Raw genomic sequence first — 22,259 nt, 5'->3', positions numbered from 1 at the left:
GAACCATGAGAGACGATAGACTCTGAAAAACAAACTGAGGGTTCTAGAGGGGAGGGGGTTGGGAGGATGTGTTAGCCTGGTGGTGGGTATTGAGGAGGGCACATGGAGTGCTGCATGGAGCACTGGGTGTTGTGCACAAACAATGAATCATGGAACACTTCATCTAAAACTCATGATGTAATGTATGGGGATTAACATAAGAATAAAATTAAAAAAAAAAAAAAGAAGTTGCTCATTGTTGATCTCAAAGAAATTCCACAGATGAGTGGGGAGAGGAGGCAGATGAAAAGGGATTAGCAACTTACATTGATCTTTAATTATTCGCTTTTTACATTAAAGATAGGCAAAACTACTTTAAAAGTATCTAGGCTGAAGGGGCACCTGGCTGGCTCAGTCAGGAGAGCATGTGACTCAATCTCAGGGGTCGTGAGTTTGAGCCCCACACTGGGTGAAGAGATTACTTAAAAACAAAAAGAAGTATCTAGGCTGCTTCCAATTTTGATGTGATTTGTACCTTACAAAGTGAAAAAGTGGATCACAGTGTAAATGAAATGCTATTGTCAAATCTGTCTGAAAAGCTGACACTTTCTGATTGTAAATCCTGGCTGCCTTATATTTCAGGTGAAAATACACTAACGCCATAGTCAAATGATAAGATTTAGCTGATTCCATATAGTAATGACAGCTGGAAAGTGATGACTTCAGCCTGCCCCATGTGCTGGAAGAATTTGTATTGTCATGCAAATTTTTTATTTCCTGAAATCAATACAGGCCCTTGCTTTTTCAGAGGCCCTCACGTGCTCTAATTGCATCTCTGGAATAAATAGACTGAAAGGCCAGCTAAATGAAAAGAGCCAAATGCTGAACTATCACATGGCTTAGCTAGCTGAATATAATTCATATTTCTAACTTACAGAAAAAATAATTATAATTAGGTAATCATTTTAAGAGCTTCTTAAGTTCATGTGATTTTCAGATCACCAAAATTATTATGACAACAGAATCACTAAAAAATATTTATTATAGAAACTACACACTTGTTATTATAGTTAACAGTTTGTATTGCACTTACACAATGCAATTTTTGTTACTAGAAATCACTCATGAGGATTAAGGAAAATAGTCCAGGTAATTAATTCAGCTCATGGGTGTGGATTTCACATGACTCTGTTGAATGCAAATGGTAAGATAAAGCAGCCAGGCATGCTTGGAAAGACTCTTTTCTTTAAAAGCAATCCATTTCTCCAAGAAAAATTACAATAAAACTACTACTGATCAGTTATAAAAACCAAAAATCTGAGACCTTTAATTTTATTCCTTCAGGTATATTCTTCAGAGAATGTAATGTGGTTTGGACAGCAAAAAGGGAACTATAAGGTGGGGGAAAGTAGGACTTAGAACTGTTATGAATGACCAAGTCAGACAGCTTACCAAAAAGCAAGGGAAAATGGTATACTACAAAATTAAGTCTTGCCTTAATATTCAACAACAGATACCGGAAAACTGTGAATAATCAAATACTTGTTTTACATTTGATTTTTACAAACATGTTTATGATTCTGTCTATAACTGAAGGCCTGCCACTTCATCCAGGGAAAGGAGTCCCTTTCCTCCAAGTCTCAACAAAGGATAAGGAATCATGTTCTTTGCCATTTCTTACAGGGAGATGTTTCTACTTCTCAGCCCAACACACAGGGCCTCTCACAAATGGGCCCCTATGGCAGCCTCATCTCCTACCATCCCTTACTTCAAACTTGATCTTCTAGCAATTCTGTACTGCTATGATTCCAGCCCAAATCAGGTGTTTTGCATAGTGCCCTATGAACAATATGCCTTTCCCCTCTTTGTTCTGTTGACAATGGCTAAAGAAATCCTACAGTTCTTACAAATTCCCCACTCATCCTCTAGGAGAAGGACAAGGACCAAAACATTCTACTGCCTACAGTGCCAGTGGGCGGGGCCCACTTTTGATTAGAGACCAATGCTGAGAACTTTCATATAACCCCATCCCAAAGTAGCTAATTCCATTCATCTCTGAGACATACATTGCTGCACTTGGTACACTATGCCTTAAGGCATGTGCTATGGTAGACAGATGCCTACTTCCAAATCCCCCAAATTGGTGAATATTTTACTTTACCCGGCAAAAGGGACTTTGTGGGTGTGATTAAGTTGAGAACTATGAGATGGGGAGATCTTCCTGGATAATCTGGTTGAGACCAATATAATTACAACAGTCCATACATGGGAAAGAAGGAGATAAAAACATCAAAGAAGGAGATGTGACTATGGAAACAAGGTTGGAGTGATATGATAGGAGAAAAACTCAACTGGCCATTGCCGGCTTTGAAGATGGAAGGGAGTCATGAGCCAAGGAACGTGGCAACCTCTAGAAGCTGGAAAAAGTAAGAAAATGGATTCTTCCCTAGAGCCTCTAGAAAGAAATTCAGCTGGGCTTATCCTTTCATTTTAGCCCATTGAGACCTATTTAGGACTTCTGACGTCCAGAATTATAAGATAACAAATTTGTGTGATTATAAGCCACCACATTTGTGGTAATCATTACAGCAGCAAGAGGAAGCTAATATATATGACTGTTTCTCCTACTGGATTAATAGCTCCTTTAGGGCGAACACCAGATCTTGGTTATTATTCTACTGTTATTACCTACTTTGTGTCTCATATGTACATACATAACAGGCACTCAATAGATGTTTCTGGAGTAAATTTTTATTAAATTTCAATGTAATTTTGAACTCATATGTTTAATTTAGATTATGAATATACAAATAGGACATCAATCTTGACAATTACCAGCTAATCATTGTAGATAGAGTGCAACCTGGATTAAAAGCAAGTTAATAGATTCCTAGAATTGCACTGATGTGAAAAATTACTCTATTAACTCAGCATCCAATTTGTAATGTCAAGACCAGTAGGAGCTAACAAAGGAAGTAATGGAGACAGTATCCCATACTGGTGAATAAAAATTGGGCATCAAATTTCTTGGTATCAAATGTCATCTTTCCCATCTAAGAACTGTATGATCTTGGGAGAATTACTGTTTTTCTCTGTGAACTTCCATTTTGTCATCTATTAAATGATAGATAGTAGCAAAAAAAATTAAAAAAATAAAAGAAGGAAACAATTTCTGTCTTTGGGGTGACCATTGGAAGCAGTAAAATATATGTAAATTACCTTCATAACCAAAATAGATCAGTGTAGAATCAATGCAACCCAACTTAAGTTGGATTGTCACCCTGACTATAAGCGACACCAATAATTCTAGAAAGGTTTCCATGACTAAGCTGGATGTGACATTTATGGAATAACCTTTTGGAGGAGAGGAATTTTGAGGATGCCTAAAGGGAAGAATGTGCCATGTGGGAAAGCTGGAAAAAGCACATGCTCAGCCATAGCAAAGACTATTCCTGGGGGAGGAGACATGAGAGCAGTTAGAAGAATGACACACATCATCCGGAGTTGGAGTAGGATTTACAAAGCCCCTCAAGTCTTCTGAGAAAGTAATACAATTGACATGTGTTTATGTATCTGTATGATGAAGAAATAGGAAAGTTAAGGCCGAGGGACTGACAAAAAGATTGCTGTCATATTTCAGAGATAAGATGGTAGGTGCCTGACTGAGGCTGCTGCAGTGAGAGAGGATGAGGCAACTCCAAAAGCACTGCAGAGGAATACATTTGGTGGGGGTGAAGGAAAGGGCAAGGTGCCATGCTTCATCACCTAATGACGGCAATGCCTCATGCAGAAAATGATGTGCATTCCAGTAACTCATCTAGGGCAGAAACATGACCCCTCGTTGGACATAGCAAGATTAATGGAAATGCAAATGAGACTCCTTCAGCACTGATTCATACCAAACAATACTGTGGTACCATGACCTTACAGTGGTTGTCTTTCTCCCAGTCTGAGTAACTTCCTAAACATACAAAATGATAAATCACCCTATGTTACATCAAGAATGTCAAATCTCCTGCTTTAAGAAAGGGTTTTCTAATCACAGGGTTGGTTTCTAAATAGTTTGCATCATCATTTGAAATAATTCATCCAATATGAACACAAGTCACTAACATTCAGTTAAAATGTCAACCTTAGAAGCAATACCTAAAAGAAACAACCTCTACTTTCATTGAACAGACAAAAGAAAACATTCATAAAGCACTCAGGCTGCTTCTTCATAGACTGATTTTATAGGCAGTGCTGAAAGATGCACATTTGGGGACATTGGAAATGCACTTCTGAAAAAATGATTTTTCTTGACTACTGTGACAAAGCAGTGAATTTGTGCTATAGAACAGCCATGAATTATTGGATAATCACATATCTTCTCAGAATAAATAAAATTCTGAATCAATATTGATTTAAAAAGAGAGTCTGGAAGCAAACAAGAACATGAATTGAGTTTGAAGGTTATCAGCTTAGGGTTTCTAATATTTCTTTCTAGCCATTTTTGTATTTATTGCTCAACATGAGGCACTCAAAAAAAAAAAGTAATGACATACTCTAATTGTGCTGGAACAATTCCTTATTTTCTTCCAGTATCACAGGATATGCATTATAATAATGATTACACAAGACCCTATTCCCTTACATCCCAAAAAATATAACAATTTCACAATCAGAGATAGGAAATGAAGAGTATATTTACTTGCCCTGAATATAAAAATAAGTGACTTCATCTTGCCTTTCCATCTGCAGAATTCAAGCAATAACACAGTAAATGAATAAAGTTTGGGGGAAATGAGAGTTTTCATCATTATACAGATACAAAAATGAACTTTTACTAAGAAGGAGAAAATTTTTTAAAGTTATAGTTGAGTAAAAGACTTTCTGTTGAACTTAGGAATAAACACTACTAAAGAAAAATAGCAAGAACTTGTCAATTTATCACAAATGCGTAAAGCAGTTTGGTAGTTAGTGATAACATCTCTCCTACTTCTTCGTATTGTTCACAGGTTATTGATGAGAACAAAATTAAACTGCACATCAACTCTGGCTTTTGCCACAACTCAAGATAATAATCACTGGAAAAACATCCCTATTCCTGGGCCTGAATGTAGGGAAGAAAACACGATTTTAGTGTATACTTTCTACCCACAGGCATCATGATCCAACAAATAAAAACTACAGGTGGAATATACTATTAGAATCTGTGTTAGATGAATGCCTCTACTTAATAGGACAATTGGGGGAAAACTGTGGTAAACTATGGTCTTTCACCAATGGGTTAGACTAGTTACTTAGAATGACAAATGGGGGAATAGCAGACAACAGGGATTACACAAAACCTACTGGATGACCCACCCTAAACTGCTATTTGCATTCAGAGAGGAGAAAGAGAGAGAGATTAAGATTCTTCTTTCTCAGGGCTGGGATGGGGGGAGTGGGTGTGTGTTACAGAACAAGACAATCACTTGGAATGGATGCCTGGGGACTTATCTCACTTCCTCCTATAGTCCCATCTCCTTGGATCTAGTCAAAGATAAAATAGCCTGGATTTTATACTTGTAAATTCTATGGAGCATCTGTGAGGCAGAAATGCTCATGAATATTTTTTCCTCACAAAATGGATTTTCCACAAAGAGACTGAATATATTATGGTTCATTGTCAAAAGAAAACTTTGGTTTTACTTCTTTTACATTCTATATAAATTTGGAGGTGGGAGTCAAAGACTGGGGAAGGAAAATCTAGCACTCAGGACAAGGGTTTGCCCCATAATCTGCCATGACGGTAGTAATACAAAACTATGAAGATCAATCTGTAAGTAAAAGTTTACTTCTCAGCTCTAATTCCAAAAGTATGAGAGGTTCAACTCTCTCCATCCCCATAAAAACAACTACAAATTCTGGATAAAGCTTAAAGAATATCTTCTAAAGAGCACTGGAAAGCTTACAAAGCAGTGAAGAAATACCAGGCCAAAATCTAAGTGAAAGTGGGAAACCAGAGAGAGAAAGACACTACTAAAGCTACTGTAGCCTCAAAGATATTTACTAACTTAGCAAATTCAAGGAGCAAGGGGAACAGAAGACACAAACCAGAGGCTGCTCAGGATAAGGAGTCAAATAGGAAAACATCACTCCATCAAGTTGGAACTCCAAAGGAATATACTCTCAAAGTGAAACCCACATCACCCCTAACAAAATCACCTTGACACTGAGCAGAAAGATGGGGGAAACACCCTCATTTGAATTTGCAGTGTATGTGAAGTAATCTCAAATGGGTTCAATCTGTAGGTATTCCTAGGCAGCTGACAGACAAACAACAGACTTCTGGTGGAATGTATCTTATTCTAAGAATTCTCACAAATAATTTTCAAAGGAAAATATGCAGCAAACAATAAAAAATAACAAATTATATAAAGAAACAAGATATCATGAAAGAACTAGATATACAGAGACAACAGAAATAACCCCATAAAGTCTTCAGATATTTGCATGATTAGTCCCAAATTATAAAACAACTACAGTTAACTGGGTGTTTGTTTTGTTTTGTTTTGTTTTCAGAAAGAGAAGACAAACTTGAAAATAAATGTGAAGAACTATGTTTTAAAACTACCTAGCAGATTCAAAAATGAAGCAAATTGAATCTGGAAGTGAAAAACACAATAAATAAAATGTACAGCTCCATGGATAAATTTGATAGCAGATTAGACCCAGCTGAAGAGGCAATTGGCAAATAAGAAAGTAAGTCAAAATAAATTATTCAGAATGTAGCAGAAAGAAACTAAGAATGGAAAATATCAAAGACAATTTGATAAAATGAGCATAGGGTGAAAAGTTTTAATATATGTCAAATCAGATTTCCAGAAAGAGAGAATAAACATGATGGAGAGAGGCAATGAAAGAAAATAACCACTAACACAGAATATTTATCTAGTGACAATTTGTTCCAGAAAAAAGAAAGAAATAAAGAAACTTTCAAGAAAAAAAAAAAAAAGAATTTGCCATTAGTAGAGTCTCACTAACATATATTAAGTATATATCTTAAAAATAGATTTATTTATTTATTTTAGGAAGTGAGAGAGAGCACATGCATGTGTAAGTGGTGGGAGGGGCAAAGGGAGAGAATCTTCATGAAGATTCCCCACCGAGCATGGAGCCTGACTTGGGACTTGATCCCATGACCCATGAGATTGACCTGAGTCGAAACCGAGTCAGATGTTCAACAAACTGAGCCACCCAGGTGCCCCTTAAGTATATATTTCTGAGAGAAGAAAAAGTGACCCAGATGGAAGGTCTTTGATGAAAGAAGAAATGAAGAATGAAGAATTATGGGGGGGGGGGGAGAATGATCACGGCTATATAAAACAATAATAATAAAGTCTTGTGGGGTTAAATAAAATGAGAGAAGATTATAGCAATAATAGAAAGTAATCCAAAGAAAGGGTAAAATATTAATAAATTTTAAATTCAAATAAGTATGCATGCTGCAGTTTTTAAAAGAGTAGAACCAGCATATATTACTTTGAAAAGAGTGGAGGAAGAAAAATAGAAGAAGAAAAGTTAGTCAATCCAAAATCAAATAAGAAAGAGAAGAAAAATAAACACAGAACAGTCAGAGAAATGAGAAAGCACAGCATAATGTGATGTGTATTGCTATGGAACGAATGTTTGTGTCCTCCCAAAATCATATGTTGAAAGTCCTAACCCCCAATATAATGGTATTTGGAGATCGGATCTTTGGGCAGTAATAAAGGTTTAGACGAGATCCTAAGAGTGGGATTATTGTTCTTACAAGAAAAGGAAGAGCGACCAGATCTAGCTCTCTCTGCCATGTGAGGACCCAGTGAGAACCAAATTAACTGGTACCTTGATCTTGGACTTCCTGGCCTCCAGAATTACAAGAAATAAATATCTGCTGTTAAGCCACCCAATCGATGACATTTTGTTATAGCAAACTAAGACATACATAAACTCAGATATATTGATGACTACATTAAATATAAAGGACTAAATATGCCTGTAAAAGATAAAAATTGTCATTCTGGAAAAAAAAAATTGAACAATATGCTGTATGTAATCCCCCAATAAAAGACAGAAAAAGGTTAAAGCAAATTGATGGAAAAATAAATAGTATGTAAATTTTTTTTTTTTAAGATTTTATTTATTTATTTGACAGAGACAGAGACAGCGAGAGCAGGAACACAAGCAGGGGGAGTGGGAGAGGGAGAAGCAGGCTTCCCGCTGAGCAGGGAGCCTGATGTGGGACTCGATCCCAGGACTCTGGGATCATGACCTGAGCCGAAGGCAGCCGCTTAACGACTGAGCCATCCAGGCGCCCAATAGTATGTAAATTTTAACAAAAAGAAAGGAATTATAGGTAATCTCTGAAAACAGAAATTAAGGTAAAAAGCATTAGCAGTGAGAAAGAGGATCACTTCATAATGATAAAGTCCAATTAACAAAGCAGATACAATAATTTTAAATACATGCACTTAACAAAATTTAAAATGTAAATGTATAGAACTACAGGGAGAAATAGACAAATCCACAATTATAGTAGGAAATTTTAACATACTTTCTCAGTATTTCTCACTATTATAAAACATCAAAAAATCAGTAAATGTACATTCTCCTCAATAAATGGTGATAGGACGATGGATATCCATAAAGAAAAAAATAATAAACTTGGAGCCCTACTCACAAAATCAATTCTAGATAGAAAGACCTGAAGTGAAGGGTAAAATTATACTTTATGACCTCAGAGAGAGGATTTATTAAGCCATAGTACAAAAAGTACTAGTCATAAAGGAAATAAGTGATAAATTTAACTACAACTGGAATAAGAAATTCTGTTCATCGAAAAACTCAATAAAGAGAGGGACATGACATCCATAGAGGGTAGTAGTAACAGGATAACATTTAATTATTAATACGAAGGATATAAAAAGAACTATGGATCAAAGAGAAAAAGGCTGGTAGCAATAAAAAAGGAGGCAAAAGACTTAGGAACTTCAGAGGAGGAAATCCAAATGGTGAATAAATAAAAAAGTAGCAGTCAATCACATTAATAATTAGGCAGATGTAAATGAAAACCACAAAAAGAAGTAACTATATGCTCTCCAAACACTTGCAAAAAAGGGAAAAGTTTGACAATAGGATGTGTTGACAAAGATGTGGAATCTCCTACACTGCCCGTGAAAATAAAATCAGTAGTGGCTTTGGAAAAGTTTGCCATGATCTGACCCTACGACACAGCGATTTCAGTCCTAAATTTTATCCCAAACACTGCATATGTGTATAAAGATACAGAGACAATTATGTTCATGGCAGCATTGTTTATAATAGCCAAAAATTCAAAACAACCCAATGGCCATTATAAGTGAGAAGATAAATTACGGTATAGTCACAATGGACTACAAAGCAGTTTTGCGATCATTGTTTCCCTATTTTTATTGTAGTTTATCATCTCTTATGCATTCCTAAATCATATAATTTAGTTTTGGTTATTTTTGGTTGTACACAAATGGAATGTGGGGTGGTTTGGGGTTTTTGTGGGGTTTTGGGGTCTTTCCCCCTTATCATTATGCTTGTGAGATTCACATACCTTTATGTGAGCTTTCTCTCTCTTTCTCAGACACACACAGAAACACACACACATTCATGAACATGGAAGAAAGTAAAATTCTTTTTCCAAACAAAAAGTCCCACAAAGGATATTCATATTACTTCAGAGATTCAGGTAGTCCAAGTTCAGAGATTCAAAGAGTCTATTTAGTGACCCAACTGAGAAGCCAACTATCTATCATCTTGATTATAGCTGCAAAGCCTGTCTCACCTTAGCAAGTCACTTCTCTGACTCAAAGTACGTAATATTTCCACTATATATTAGTCATATATACATGATTTATTCATTGTCTATTTTCTCCACTAGAAGTTCTAAGAGGACAGGGCTTCGTTTTGTTTACTACTGTATGTTCCACCACCCAGCAGAGCAGTTCGGGTCCAGAGTAGCTGCTGATTCAATATTAGTTATGAACATATAGTGGAGTATCTCTTCGAGCTGTCCTTTTAAAGTTATTTGTGCTACTATTTTATATTTACTCTTGATGCCAGTTAGACTTTTCAGAATGTTGTGCATGTAAGTGTTGGCCAGAATGCATCATAACATTGACTTAAGAAGTGCAGTGCCTTCACATTTTAAAAGCCTAACAAACCTCCAGATTTCCAACTTGCTCTCTGGAGAGAGATAATGAAGATGAGGTTGCAAGACAGGAGTACTCCTCAAGCACATTTTAGTCACTTGGGTTATTTCAGTGATGTTTCTGCCAATAGTCATTCCCTACTGCTGAGGCGGCCAAGGATGGGTGGCATTCCAGCCTTAGGTTCACAAAGAAGAAATAACATGGGGTATTCTCAGCACTTTTCTAAGAGTGATTCTTCTTTCACATTTTATTGACCCCAAAGGCCTGCAAATGAACACATTACCGTCCCTCTCACTATTATTTTTTTAAATGAGTAAAATATTTTAGAGGGATTTTAGTGCAGTTTCTACCTCTAAAAAAACATTGATTCTACCTGTAGAATCACTGTAGTTCTCTGTTTCTTTAGCCATAGATTCCCCTATTGATTCCAGTGCTGTAGGAAAAAGTTCTCAGAGGACTGAGGTGGCATCCTTTAGAACAGCTTTACAGAAAGGTCCATACAGGGGCAACTGGGTGGCTCAGTCGGTTAAGGATCTGCCCTCAGCTCAGGTCATGATCCCTGGGTCCTGGGATCAAGCCCTGCATTGAGCTCCATACTCAGCGGAGAGTCTGCTTCTCCCTCTCCCTCTCCCTCTGCTGTTCTCCCTGCTTGTATTCTCTCTCTTCCTCTCTCTCTCTCTCTCAAATAAATAAAATCTAAAAAAAACTTTAAAAAAAAAAGAAAGGTCTATACAGCTGTGTACAGGTGGGTACTTTAGGCTGAAGAGAACTCAGATTACAGCCCAATCCCAATCATTCTCAAGGCTTCCTAATTGGTGGGATACCTGAATTAAGGTAGCTAAATGAGTTTACAAAATCAAATGACCCAACCAATGGAACCAACCAATTAGAGGTCCAACCAACATTTGAGCTTTTAACTAAAACCTCTTGGGTCTTCTCATTCTTGCAGGAATCTCCAGAATTTCTGAGACATTTGTTTTTGACTCGGGCCTATTAAGTAGCCCTTTGTTCTCAGGTAAAGAGTAGCTCTGGCCATCTTTTGTATGCTAAGATGATACCAATCCAAGGGGAGTTCACTACTGTCTTCCACTTAGGCCAAAATTAGAATCAGGAGAAGACTGAGAAACATTTCTCCATTACCTCTGAAATTTATATATATTTCTTAATGTTCACTTTCCCTCCCACTCTTAGTAAGATGTGCTATTTAGTAATATATAGTCAAAACTTTTAAATTATGGTATTCTCTGTTTAATAAACAAAAATTTCCCATGCACCTTCTAATTCATGAAAGTTTTACAACAAAATATAATCAGTGTTGATGCACATGAAGAAATAAGTCTCTTAACAGATTAAAAAGACAACTGTATAAAATAATTATAAAACTGCATTGTTGGGTTTATAACAGATAAAGATGTAGTAGAAAGAGAGTGAAACAAATAACAGTTTATATTTGAGTCCTATGTCTTTGACTCAATATGTAACCTTCAACAAATCATTTTGCCTTTTGATGTTTTAGTTTCTGTTAAAAGAAGGATATAACCCATACACTACTCATGTCATAGATGGGAAAATCAAATGAGATCATGATGGGAAATCATTTATAGAAAGTATGACATTTCCATGAATATGAGAAAGTATGATGATGATCATTATTAATTACTGTTTTACAGTAAATAACATGTAAAATGTTTGACACATCATAGGTTCTCAAGAAAAATTTTCCCTTCTCCTATTTTCCTAAGAAGCCAGCTCAGTATTAATCCCCACACCCATGCCATCCACTCTGTCTTCTTTTATCTTTTTAGTGAGAATTCAAAGAAAAGAAGGGATCACCTTTACATCTTCCTTTGTTGGCTTTAGCTTCTGGTGCTTTTCCAGCCTCCACCAGGGCTAAAATTTCTTTCACATGCCCCATCTCTAAGAGCTCTTAAACTTAGAGGCGCAGGCAACCTGTGACACTATTCACAGACTGAAAGACCTTGAAATACAAACATAACCTGACCAAAAACTCTTTCAGTTGATTTCAACCTCTGAACAGTTTTCTCTGAGTATCAAGCAGAATTGATTTTATTTCACTGAGCACTTATACTGGGAAGCATGACCAGGGAAACAAAAATGAGTCAGAAACAAGTCTCACAAGAGCACCGCAGTGTAAAAGTGGGAATGCGCATGCGCACGCACAGCATACCACAGGAAGACCTGAGTGCTTGGCAATATAACAAATGCCTCTGGAAATGGGAGGGATTTCGCTGAGGAAACCAGGAAGGCCTTTAAATTGAGGAGGGGCCATTTGAGCCGGACTTTGAGAGATGAGTGAGAGACTGGGCCCAGTGGCTGAAGAAAGGAAAATGTGGGATGAGGGAATTCAGTGTGTTAGGAGACAGTGAATCATACAAGGAGAAAATGAGTAAATATGGGCATGACTAGCTTAAGTTAAAGATGCGTTCAGATCAGCTAGTTTTACCTTTCTTACTAATCTGAAGTTAGCCTTGTTCTCAAACCTCATTAGAAAAACCAACAAGATTCAATAAGTAATAGGTCACACATTGCTTCCAGAAAACTTGTTCCGAACTTCAGAAATTTTGGACCATAACTTGCCTTTAAAATTTAACATGGCTTTTGCACCAGTCTGTTTCCAGTCGTCCACTTCTTTGATGTCAATTAAAAAAAAAAATTCTACACTTTTTCTTAGGTAAGTTTTTTACTCTATAAGTTACTTTATTTCATAATAGAAACTGTACCTGATTCATAGTTTAAGTATTTAGTAAACATATAAAGAATAGAAAACAGACATGTTTGAGCAGTCAAGTTTCTTCAACACATACTTTAGAAAAAAATGCTTGAAACGATGTAAATCAAGATGCAGTGAATATGTGAAGCACAGGGGTAATGTTATGAATTGCAGAAGCTTGATTAGCATGCATGCCATGTTTGGTACATTTAAATTATTGTTAGCAATTGTACTAATGCTATACCTTATATATTTTAGATTCAGTTTAATATGGTCATTATATGGAAGGCAACTTTTTGCATTGCGTTTTTACATCATGTTCCCTATGCTCAAGGAATATATTAGTTTGTATTTTTGCAAAAGAGCATTTAGCTATGTTTATAAAAGTTTAACAAATAACTAACAATTTTTTGTCAATATTTATTCAGGCTGGTATCACATCACTAAGCCAAGTATTAGAATAAAATATCAGTATTAGCAAGAAATTTTACTTTACCAGAATTATTTGACGGAGTAACCAATCAAAAAAAAAAAAGTGTCTTGCTAAGTATCACATTTAACAAGATTATCTGACCAATCAGGATAAGGTCTTGTCACAGTCACTGACTTGAGGAAGTATTTGTTCTGTAGATCCTAATCAGTTCTAACAGGTGGCATAAACTCAGTGTTTTTTGGAAGATGCATTTCTAAAATCTGCTTTAAGTGGGTACCTTGATATAACAATAAGATCAATTTTGGCTCTTCTTCTCTCTCTCACACTGTACACACACACAACACACCCACAAATTCAAAACAAATGCTCAAAATCAAGCATTGGTGTCCTGAAAATGTGTTCCAAAGAATGTCTATTATGGTCAAAAGGAATTCCGTTCCCTGAGGCATATATGCAACTATGAGAATGTTCTGTATGTTTACTATTTCCACACTCTGCCACAATCTATTACAGGACATGGAAGTTTCTGTATGGAACATTAAATGTACTAACCAGTTAAATGAACATTAAGATTTGTCAACAATACTAAATTACTACAGTCCAATGGAAACTTTCTCTGCAGGCACACATCTTTCTTATTCTTATGGTTTTATGGAAGACATCCAAAGAAAGCAAAAGTAATTAATTCCATCCCTTCTTACTGCTTACATACTTTGGTATAAAACAAATAATCTCCCATCCAAGTAAAAAAAATAATCTCCCATCCAAGTACTAACCAAGCCCGACCCTGCTGTTAAGTATCGTAACAGAAATATTTTTAAATAATGTTACTTTTTGTATTTTTGGTTTTAAGGATGATTAAAACTTTTAGAAATTCCTGAGGTAAGGAGAAGATAATTACTCATTTTTTCAATGCAATGATTAAAATTGAGATGATAACAGTGATTCACAGAAAGAATCTGCCATGATAGAACTTTCTATTTTGAGGATATATTATTAATTTATTTTTTAAGACAATTTAAATCAGTCTCCAAACAGAGGTTAATTTTTAATTCTGTGATAATAATTTCAGCACACAAATTACTACTTAAAATCAAAATCAAAATTTACTCATTCTTTTTTCACATTTCCAATTAAATGCCATTCTTTTGTTTCATCAATACAAAAAACAAATAGCTTCCTTTTACAGTAACTGAAGAAGTTAGCTAAGGAAAAATAAAACTTGACTAGAAGAGTAGAAAATAAAAGTGAACCAGGTTAACCAAACACCAGGTTTCTGCTTAAACTTTTCCCAATGCTTGGACATGTTACTGCTTTCAGCTCATAGTCCCAAGGCCCAGTCATACTTTCCCATGTAAACAATTCTGTTTTCTCAGCAAGCTCTGAGTTGCTAAGAAATCTTCTATGTTTAAAAGTGAAATTGAGTAGCTTAACTATTTTCCACTAAGGGTGGTCCTGACTGGATGAAACATGTTCTTCAATAAACAGAAAAATTGTATTTGTCAACACTTCACTCTCTGGCTTTATAAGCCAGACCTGGTAACCTGGCAAAGAATGTCAAGTTCCTAAAATTCACATTATAGGTTTTCCTTTGGTTCTAGGAAGAAAGAAAGCATTCCTGGGCTCTTTGTATTCAGAATGTTCCCAAGCATTGTTTCCTATTGCAAAGATGGCCAAGGGTTTGTGTATATAGATGCCTAAAGGTGACCTCTTCCACACAATTTATATGGAGTAAGTATTCTTGATCTCTTGCCCTTTCACTAAAGTGTTCTGTTCCCAACCTAGCCTATAAAAGCACACTGAACTGTGATAAATATTAGCTATAGAAGTAGAGAGAAATAAATGGATGGGAACTCTTGTTAATATGCAAACATGTAGGGGCGCCTGGGTGGCTCAGTCAGTTAAGCAACTGCCCTTGGCTCAGGTTATGATCCCAGAGTCCTGGGATCAAGTCCCACATCGGGCTCCCTGCTCGGCAGGGAATCTGCTTTTCCCTCTCCCTCTGACATTCCCCCTGCTTGTGTGCTCTCTCTCTCTCTGTCAAATAAATAAAATCTTTAAAAAAATATATGCAAACATGTATCATGAGTCTCTGATTGGAAACATAATGTAAGGATCTGGATCCATTTTGCATAATAAGGCATCCTTGTTATCTGGTTACAAAAGCAAGGGGATATTTGTTAACATTTTTAAGATTTAGGGGAAATTTATGAATATTATGCAAGTCTAGGTACAACCAAAAAACACATATTATAAGTAAAAACACAAAAAAGCCCAGGTTCTAAGATCTAAGCCTAATCCCGGCCCAGCACTAACAATCTTAGTGACCTGGCAAAAGTTCTTTAAGTCTTCTGAGGCTCAACCTCCTAACCTTGAAACAAAGGGATTGGAGAGGATCCCCAAATTCCTCAGGCCCTAAAACAACTAGCTTATGATGGGTCTTGCGTAAATGCTCATTGAATAAAAATACCTATAACTGCCAAAGATCAAGAGATAGAGAATTCAGGATACAGCCTACCCAGACTGTTCTATTCCAAAGTGGTGTAAGTGCAGAACCAGGACACTTCATTTTAGGTCTCACAGGCTGTAGAGAGGGGACAGAAGCAATAAAATTTCTGGAGCAGAAACCCGAGCAACTTTAGTAGAGATCATATACAGGTTGTGTTCAGAACATTCAAGGGAAGGGCGCCTGGGTGGCCCAGTCCATTTGTTGGCACACTTGGTTTCGCTCAGGTTGTGATCCGATGGGTCCCTGAATCGAGCCCCACCTCTGCCCCTCTGCGCTCAGCAGGGAGTCTGCCCCTCCCCCCACTCAGGCACACTTTCTCTCTCTCTCTCCCTCTCAAATAAATCAATCTTTAAAAAAAAAAAATTCAAGGGAAATTCAGAGGTGTATCTTAGTTTCCTGCAGAGATCAAACAGGAAGTTGAGTAGTACTCCAAAGCTTTGATACAGGATCAGAGTGGGAATGAAGTAGGCTAGTGAAAGGGATCAGTGTTTTCAGAGACAGAAAAGCAGGAATGGGAGGGAAAATGTAATTTCCCTGTTTAAGTAACAGGAAACTGAGAACTGAATAAATCTCATCTGAATATAGTTTGTCCCACTTGGGAACATTAATAATATGTCCATTAATAGGACCATTTTTGTTGGTTATATGAAAGACCACGCATGTGCTAGAGGGAAGAATTAAACTAAAAGGCCTATTAGGAAAGGGGAATGAGTAGGTGGATTGGGGCTGTGGTCTCAGTCTGAGATGGAGAAATCACTTCAGTTTCTCTGTTGCACGTGGTTGCCACCCACCAAGTGGAGTTATTTTACCAAATACTTTAAACTTCATGCTCTATCTATCTAGGGGCAGCAAGGATATGTAAATGGGAAATCACAGGCTCACCCCATTTCCTAAGGAAGGGAATCGAGTTTCTTTTAATCAAGAAAAGTCTTTTGAAAGTAGAAAACTTTATACAGTTTGTCAGATCTTTATTGCACTTGTTTGCACAACTTACTTAACTTCTCAATGCCTGTTTCCTCATCTATAAAACAGAAATATAGAACCAACTTCAAAGAGTCCTTCGTAGATTGAGTAAATTAGCATAAGTAAAACAATTTAGAATAGTATCCAACAAATAGTAAGTGCCATATACACAAATATTTTGTTATTGTTGTTGTCACATCATCACACTCAAAGACCAGATAGCTTTTTACAGTGCATAAAAATCAGCCTTCCCGATTCTCAAGAAAATTCAAAAATAAGAAACATTTGGGAAATAAAATGAATTCCATTCTAGAAAACCACTTTATCTGGTTTATTTTCTTTCAAGATTTTATTTAAATTCAAGTTAGTTCACATATAATGTAGTATTAGTTTCAAGGGTAGAATTCAGTTATTCATCAATTACCTATAACACCCAGTGCTCATTTTATCAAGTGCCCTCCTTAATGACCATCACCAAATTACCCCATCCCTCCACCCACCTCTCCTCCAGCTACACCCAATTTTTCCCCTATATTTAAGAGTCTCTTATGGTTTGCCTCTCTCTCTGTCTTTATCTTATTTTTCCTTTCCTTCCTTTGTGTTCATTTATTTTGTTTCTTAAATTCCACATATGAGTGAAATCATATGGTATTTGTCTTTCTCTGACTCTCTCTCTCTCTCTCTCTCTATATATATATATATAAGTTCTTCACAGATCTTGGATACCATACTGTCTTGATGATTACAGCTTCATAAGTCCGGATCTATAAAGAACTTATCAAACTCAACACCCCAAAATTAAAAAATCCACTTAGGAAATGGGCAGCAGGCATGAACAGACATCTGTATGTCAATTGTGATGCCTCCAGGTTTGCTTTCTTTTTTCAAGATTACTTTGGCTATTTGGGGTCTTTTCTGGTTTTATACAAATTTTAGAATTGCTTGTTCTAGCTCTGTGAAAAATGCTGGTGGTATTTTGCTAGGGATTACATTAAATGGGTAGATTGCTCTGGGTAGTATAGACATTTTAACAATATTTGTTCTTCCAATCCATGAGCATGGAATGTTTTTCCATTTCTTTATGTCTTCCTCAATTTCTTTCATAAGAGTTCTATAGTTTTCAGAATATATATCTTTTACATCTTTGGTTAGGTTTATTCCCTGGTATCTTTTGGTTTTGGTGCAATTGTAAATGGGATTGATTCCTTGGTTTCTCTTTCTGCTGCTTTATTATTGGTGTATAGAAATGCAATAGACTTCTGTACATTGATTTTACATCTTGTGACTTTGCTGAATTCCTGTATCAGTTCTAGCAACTTTTTAGTGGAGTCTTTTGGGTTTTCTATATAGATTATCATGTCATTTACAAAGAGTGAAAGTTTGACTTCCTCCTTACCAATCTGGATGCCTTTTATTTCTTTTTGTTGTCTGATTGCTGAGGCTAGGACTTCCAGTACTATGTTGAACAACAGTGGTGAGACTGGACATCCCTGTCTTGTTCCTGACCTTAGGGGAAATGTTCTCGGTTTTCCCCCATTGAGGATGATATTAGCTGTGGGTCTTCCGAATATGGCCTTTATGATGTTGAGGTATGTTCCTCCTATCCCTATTTTTTGAGGGTTTTTATCAAGAAATGATGTATTTTGTCAAGTGCTTTTTCTGCATCTATTGAGAAGACCATATGGTTCTTATCCTTCATTTTATTAATGTGGTGTATCACCTTGTTTGATTTGGGTATATCGAACCATCCCTGCAGCCCAAGAATAAACCCCACTTGGTCGTGGTGAATAATTCTTTTAATATACAGTTGGATTCAATTTGCTAGTATCTTGTTGAGAATTTTGGCATCCATGTTCATCAAGGATATTGGTCTATAATTCTCCTTTATAGTAGGGTCTTTGTCTGGTTTTGAAATCAGGGTAATGCTGGCCTCATAGAATGAGTTTGGAAGTTTTCTTTCCATGTCTATTTTTTGGAACATTTTGAGAAGAATAGATATTAACTCTTCTTTAAATGTCTGGTAGAATTCCCCTGGGTAGCCATCTGGCTCTGGACTCTCATTTGTTGGGAGATTTTTGATTACTGATTCAGTTTCTTTGCTGGTTATGGGTCCATTCAGATTTTCTATTTCTTCCTGCTTCAGCTTTGGTAGTTTATATGTTTCTAGGAATTTATCCATTTCTTCCAGATTGCCTAATTTGTTGGCATATAATTGCTCATAATATTCTCTTATAATTGTTTGTGTTTCTGCAGTGTTGGTTGTTATCTCTCCTCTTTCATTCATGATTTTATTTATTTGGGTCCTTTCTGTTTCCTTTTTGATAAATCTGGCTAGGGGTTTATCAATTTTGTTAATTCTTTTGAAGAACCAGCTCTTAATTTCATTGACCCATTCTACTGTGTTTTTTTTTTATTTCTATATCATGTATTTCTGATCTAATCTTTATTATTTCCCTTCTCCTGCTGGATTTAGCCTTTAAGAGTTGGTTGTGTATTTAAGATTTTTCTTGCTTCTTGAGAAAGTCCTGTATTGCTATATAGTTCCCTCTTAGGACCATCTTTGCTGCATCCCAAAGGTTTTGGACTGTCATGTTTTCATTTTCATTTGCTTTCATGTATTTTTTTATTTCTTCTTTGATTTCCTGGTTAACCCATTCATTCTTTAGTAGGATGTTCTTTAACCTCCATGTATTTGTGGTCTTTCCAAATTTTTTCTTGTGGTTGATTTCAAGAGTCATAGCATTGAGGTCTGAAAATATGCATGGCATGATCTTAATCTTTTTGTACCTGTGGGAGCCTCATTTGTGACCCAGTATGTGATCTATTCTGAAGAATGTTCCATGTGCACTTGAAAAGAATGTTTTTCTTCTGCTGCTTTAGGATGAAATTCTCTGAATATATCTGTGAAGTCCATCTGTTCCAGTGTGTCATTCAAAGCCCTTGTTTCCTTGTTGATCTTCTACTTAAATGATCTGTCATGAGTAGGGTGTTAAAGTTCCTTACTATTACTCACCGTATTATTATCTTTAATTTTGTTATTAATTGATTTATATATTTAGCTGCTCCCAAGTTAGGGGCATAGATATTTACAATTGTTAGACCTTTGTGTTGGATAGACACTCTTATTATTATATAGTGCCCTTCTTCATATTTATTACAGTCTTTGGTTTAAAATCTAGTTTGTCTGATATAAGTATGGCTACTCTAGCTTTCTTTTGATGTCCATTAGCATGATAAATTTTTCTCCACCCCCTCACTTTCAAACTAGAGGTGTCTTTGGGTTAAAAATGAGTCTCTTATAAGCAGCATACTGATGGGTTTTGAGTTTTTATCCATTCTGATACCCTATGTATTTTGATTGGAGCATTTAATCCACTTACATCCAGAGTAATTATTGAAAGATATGAATTTAGTGCCATTGTTTTACCTTTAAAATTGCTGTAGATTGTCTCTGTTCCTTTCTAGTCTTTGTTGCTTTTGGTCTCTCTTTCCACTCAAAGGGTCCCCTTTAATATTTCTTGCAAAGCTGGTCTAGTGTTCACAAACTCCTTTAGTTTTTGCTTGTCTTGGAAAGTCTCCACCTCTCCTTCTATTCTGAATGACAGCCTTGCTGAATAAGGTATTCTTGGCTGCACATTTTTCCCATTTAGCACATTGAATATTCCCTTCCACTCCTTTTTGGCTTTCCAGGTCTCTGAGGGCAGATCTGCTGCTAACCTTATGTGTCTACCCTTGTAGGTTAAGAATTATCATCCCTAGCTGCTTTCAGAATTCTCTCTTAATCTTTGTATTTTGTGAGTTTCACTATAATATGTCATGGTGATGACCTGTTTTTGTTGATTTTGAGGGGAGTTCCCTGTGCTTCTTGGACTTGAATGTCTGTTTCCTTCCCCAGATTAGGGAAGTTCTCAGCTATAATTTGTTCAAATAAACCTTCTGCCCCTTTTTCCTGCTCTTCTTCTTCTGGGACTCTTATGATTTGGATATTATTTTGCTTTATGAAATTGGTGAGTTCCCTACATCTACCTTTATTATCTAATAGTTTTCTTTCCCTCTTCTTTTCAGCTTCATTATTCTCTATAATTATATCTTCTATATCACCTATCTTCTCCTCTGCTTCTTCAATCCTCATTGTGATTATATCCAGTCAGTTTTGAATCTCAGTTGTAGCATTTTTTTTATTTCAGCCTATTTTTAGGTCCTTTATCTCTGCAACAAGGGTTTCTCTGACGTCCTCTTTGCTTTTTTTCTTTTTTTTTTTTAAGATCTATTTATTTATTTGAGAGAGAGAGAGCAGGGGAGGGGCAAAGGGAGAAGAGAGTATCTCAAGTAGACTCCCTATTGTGCCTGATGCAGGGCCTGAGTCCACAACCCATGAATCATGGCCTGAGCCAAAACCAAGGGTCAGATGCTCAAGTGACTAAGCCAACCAGGCACCCCAGCTTCTATGCTTTTTTCCAAGCCCAGCTAGTAGTCTTACGACTGTTGTTCTATATTCTTGTTCAGATATATTTCTTTCATCTGTTTTGAGCAAGTCCCTGGCTGTGATTTCTTCCTGAACATTCTTTTGGGGACAGTTCCTCTGTCTTGTCATTTTGGCTAAGTTTTTGTCTTTTGTGTGTTATGAAAGCTTGTTATATTTCCTGCACCTGAGAGTAATGGTATATTAAAAAGGGATCATACACTGTCCAGGACCTGGAACTTCAGGAAGTGTCTCTGGTGTATGCTGTGTGCACTCTGCTCTTGTGTTTTGGCTGCTTTTTCCCACTGGTCAGTCCTCTGCAGGTTTCCTCCTTGCTTGTAGTGGGGGTGTCTGGACGTTTAACTAGGTGTGTTTTGCTTTATTTGTTAAAATAAGCCCAGAAAGAAAAGAAAAGAAAAGGCCTGATCCAAAAAAGAGAGAGAAAAGGAAAAGGACTGAAAAAAAAACCAAAAAAACCCAAAGCTACAATCAAAACACTATAAGCCTGATTCCAAAGAAAAAGAAAGGAAAAAAAAAAAAAAAAGAGAGAGAAACAAAAGAAAAAAAGAAACTTGATCCAAAAAAAGAGAAAACGAAATGAAAAAGTAAGTTAACAAACAAACAAAAAACTATAAGCCTGATTCCAAAGGGAAGAAGAGGAAGAAGAAGAGGAGGAAGAAGAAGAAGAAAAAGAAAGAAAGAAAGAAAAATACAGCTTTGTCCCATTTCTACCAGAACTGCAGGTCAGGCTGTGAAGCATTGTATGATCAGTAGACTTGGTGCATGTGGTATGCTGCCTGTGCTGGTCTTCTGAAGGGGAAAGCCCACCTGCGTTGGCTCAGAGTCAGTATTGCCCTGGTAAATATGTACTTCCAAGGCACAGGGTTTGATGTAAGTAGCTCCCACCTTCACTGGGGGCCACTGTGTTGTTCTCTGAAGTCCTACCGTGTTGGTGGTGAGGGGGAAATGGAGCCACCTGACTCTCATCCCTGAAC

General features: G+C 36.5%; 1 protein-coding gene across 4 annotated transcripts in view; it reads right to left on the bottom strand.

Moving 5' to 3' along the window:
- Positions 1-22,259, bottom strand: part of SLC44A5 (solute carrier family 44 member 5) — a 349,362-nt gene that overhangs the window by 152,422 nt on the left and 174,681 nt on the right. The window lies entirely within an intron of this gene.

The sequence above is a fragment of the Mirounga leonina genome, unplaced genomic scaffold (genome assembly GCF_011800145.1).
Source record: "Mirounga leonina isolate KUSES-001 unplaced genomic scaffold, KU_Mleo_1.0 Mir_173, whole genome shotgun sequence".
NCBI lineage: Eukaryota > Metazoa > Chordata > Mammalia > Carnivora > Phocidae > Mirounga > Mirounga leonina.
The sequence above is the reverse complement of the archived record's forward strand: the minus strand, read 5'-3'. Positions and strand labels throughout refer to the sequence as shown.